At 49.0% G+C, this 3,822-nt stretch overlaps 1 long non-coding RNA gene across 1 annotated transcript; it reads left to right on the top strand.

Annotated features, from left to right (window-relative positions):
• Positions 1 to 281: 281 nt before the first annotated feature.
• LOC139364199 (uncharacterized) lies at positions 282 to 3,390 on the top strand. The gene is made up of 3 exons (XR_011625595.1): positions 282 to 1,814; positions 2,126 to 2,199; positions 2,979 to 3,390. It is a non-coding gene; the product is annotated as an uncharacterized lncRNA (long non-coding RNA).
• Positions 3,391 to 3,822: the final 432 nt, after the last annotated feature.

Here is a 3,822-nt window from a genome sequence, read left to right as displayed (position 1 = left end):
CTAGTGCCATGTCTGGTTCCTAGTGGACACCCCGGGAACAGCCATCCATCCAGACTGATGTCCCATGACATCCCCTACACTCCCCGGCTCATCACATCACACTCGTCTCCAGCCGGTCTCTCTGCCTGCAAGTCCCACACCTGTTCCCACATCCACTGTCTGGGAAGGTCCTTTTCATGCTTCAAAGCCAGCTCGGTGTCCTCCTTTGTGCAAAAAATGTCCTGACCTCTCAGAAGTTCATTCTTTCTCTCTTTCTGTCGATCTTTCTCTGAACTGCTCTATCATTCTGTGTATTGTTGAAATGAAGGAACGTGTGACAATTGAGTTGAACAGCCGGCAAAAACGAAAAAGAAGAAAAATAATACTGAGTTAAACAGGCTGCAATGACCCCCAGCACGGTGCTTCAATGCATGGAATGCATGAATGACTTACAGCAGAGGCCACACTCAGCCCCTCTTTGCCCTTTGAGTTTTTGCAGCTTTTGCCAAGATCATTCTTTTTTTTTTTTTGGAGACAGAGTCTTGCTCTGTCACCCAGGCTGGAATGCCGTGGCATGATCTTGGCTCACTGCAAGCTCCGCCTCCCAGGTTCACACCATTCTCCTGCCTCAGCCTCCCGAGTAGCTGGGACTACAGGCGCCTGCCACCATGCCCAGCTAATTTTTTTTTTTTTTTGTATTTTTCAGTAGAGATGGGGTTTCATCGTGTTAGCCAGGATGGTCTAGATCTCTTGGCCTCGTGATTCCCCCGTCTCGGCCTCCCAAAGTGCTGGGATTATAGGCGTGAGCCACCGCGCCCAGCCGCCGAGATCATTCTTGTTTTTAGAAAACCCACCATTATTTTCCTCTCTAGCCACATGGATTCTAAAACCTCCTCTTCTGAGCTGTAATCAGAATGCAGAGAAGTAATACAAGGTTAGGGCCCGGGACTCCTTCTCCCACCTCTCCCAGCAGAGACCCAGAATTTTCAAAAAAATGACCTTGGTCTTCAGGGAAAGAACTTCCCACCACAATGAGCAGCCATGCCCAGCCTACCCTTGACTGTGGGGCTTACTTAGCTCATCCATCCAAAGGCTATTCCTGGGATGCCTAGTAGGAATCCAGGCATGGAGCTAGTGCAAGCATAATGATAAGAGTAAGCCCAGCAGTCACGGGCCCCGGTAATAACCAGGTAAACAAATAAACAGAACTATAAACTGTGATGACAACAATTCATCTGTCCACAGATATTCACTGAATGTCCACTGTGTGCCTGGCACTGTTCCAAGTGCTGAAGAAAAATGAAGAAAACAAAAATTCGTGCCCTTGTAGAGGAGACATTGTAATGTGGAAGATGACATAATGAAAAAGAATGAAGAACAAAACAGAAAAGTAACATGTCACTTGATGACAAGTACTGTGGAATGAGACTGTCATCTATATGAAGCACAGAAAGTGGAACAGGGCAACATCTCAGCCAAAAGACCTGGCAGACACCACCTTGGCCAAGGGATCAAGGTTGGCATCGCCGGCTGTAAGCAGTGCTGACATCTCGTTCTCTTCGATATGGCATCATGAGCAGGCTGCCTCGCTGGTGGGATCTTCCTCCAAACCCAGAACTTCAGTCCAATCATGAGAAAATGACAGCCAATCCCAAGTTCAGGGACATTTGGCAAAATACCCCACCACTCCTACTTAAAAGTGTCGAGGTCATGAAAGGAAGGAAACCCTGGGAAATCGTCATTGGCCGGAGGAAACTAAGCAGACACGATGACTAAATGCAATGTAGAATCCTGGGACAGAAAAGGACATTAGTGAGAGAGCTGGTGAAACCCAAGTAAGTCCAGGCTGTACCAATGTCCACTTCCCAGTTCTGAGGAACATGCTGTGGTCACGTGAGATGTACATATTTGCATTAGTGGAAGCAGGGAGAGCGTATATGGGACCGCTCTGTATTGTTTGTATAACTTTTCTGTAAATCCAAAACTGCTTTAAAATAGCTTTTTAAATGATACTTTAAGTTCTGGGGTGTATGTGCAGAATGTGCAGATTTGTTACATAGGTATACATGTACCACGGTGGTTTGCTGCACCCCCTTTTTTTAAGAAAATGTTTCAAAAAGAAAAATATTTTTTCTTTTACCTGTAGGTGATTTTTCCCTGTTGGTGAGCTCATTCCGTGGGAGGGCCTGGTGGGTGTTGGAGAAGCAGCTGGGGATAGAGGTGAGCATCCTGGGAGGGCTGCGTGGAGGCATCTACTTATGTGCAGACAGAAGGGTGAGGGACAGAACTGTGTGAGTCAGCTCCTCTGCAGTGAGCAAGGCGACCTCACAGAATGTTCTGTCTCAGGCCTCAGTTTGATGCGATCATGGATAAGTCAATCCTTTGTTATGCTCCCGGCCCTCACATTATGCAGCAGGGCACATTAAGTGGGTTTGGGCATTGCAAAGGCAGAAGCAGGAGACCAGTTAAAGAAGAGAACGGGACATAAGAGAGATAATCGGGAGGACCTTCCACAGCCAGGGCCCTGAGGGTCTCCTTGAGGTGGTGCCATTGAAGCCGAGTTCTGAGGGACAATCAGGTGTAGACACCGTGAGTCTCAGAAGTGGGAAAAGGGGAGTGATGTGCATGGAATTGAGGGATGGTGCCTGTGGCAGCAGCTGGGGAGAGAAGGAGAAGGTGGGGTGGGAGGCCCATCCTTTTCTTGGCCACAAGGACACTGAGTAGGGTGCCCAGACTCAGTAATAATAACAGGCAGCACTTGGAGGCTATGTCCTGTGTGTCTGGCACTCGCCTTTGCCCTTTGTGCCCCTCAGCTGAGTTAATGCAGAGGTGAACTGAGAGGCACCTGGGGAAAGGGCTGGGGGACAGGAAGCAGGTGACATCTCCAGTCCTCTCCAGCTTCCTTAGACACTTCCTGGCAGACATTGGCCCCACTAATAACCAGGTAAACAAATGAACAGAACTACAAACTATGATGACAACAATTCATCTGTCCACAGATATTCACTGAATGCCCACTGTGTGCCTGGCACTGTTCCAAGTGCTGAAGAAAAATGAAGAAAACAAAAATCCGTGCCCTTGTAGAGGAGACATTGTAATGTGGCAGGATGACATAATGAACGAGAATGAAGGATAAAAGAGAAGTAAAATGGATTGCAGGCCCACAGTACTGATCCTTCTCTGCCACTCTTCTCCAAGACCACCTTGGTGGGAGTAAGGGGCTCTAAGGGGACAACAGACACAGGAGCCAGACACAAGACACAAGACACTTTTGACTCCCAGGAGAACCTAGTGTGGGCATCCATACGCCCTTCCTGATGGTGACTTTTTACGCAGACATGCAGAGTACAGTTAACCAGCTGCTCCTGCACACGTCTGGATCTCTACTCACACATCTGTGCACATGCGTGAGTGCGTGCGTGCGCGCGCACACACACACACACACACACACAGCCTCCTGGAGCACTGTGGATTCTGGGTGGCTAACTCAGCTACAACCTCTGGTTGTACTGAGCTGAGCACCCATTGACTGCTGGGGTGGGGAGAGGGCAGGCACTTTCCCTGCGTGACCCCGTTTAACCCTCTCAGTGCCCCACTGAGGTGGTCCCTGTTGTCCCCAATGGACAGAGGAAGAACCTGAGTCAGGAACCCAGAGCCGTGTCTCCACTAAGTAGAAGCCTCTGTTTCTTTCCCAGCCTCTCCCAGAGGAGCTGTTCTGAAGCGTGTGGATTTGATCAGGATAATCAAGGTAAATGATCCTTATCTTGATACATCACAAATGTTAGGGTTCAAGGCTCTGAGGGTGGAGCGTGGCTGGAGTCTCTGCTGCCTGGTATCCTAAGC

The sequence above is a fragment of the Macaca nemestrina genome, chromosome 7, assembly GCF_043159975.1.
Source record: "Macaca nemestrina isolate mMacNem1 chromosome 7, mMacNem.hap1, whole genome shotgun sequence".
Lineage (NCBI taxonomy): Eukaryota > Metazoa > Chordata > Mammalia > Primates > Cercopithecidae > Macaca > Macaca nemestrina.
This window is presented reverse-complemented; position numbering and strand designations above follow the sequence as displayed.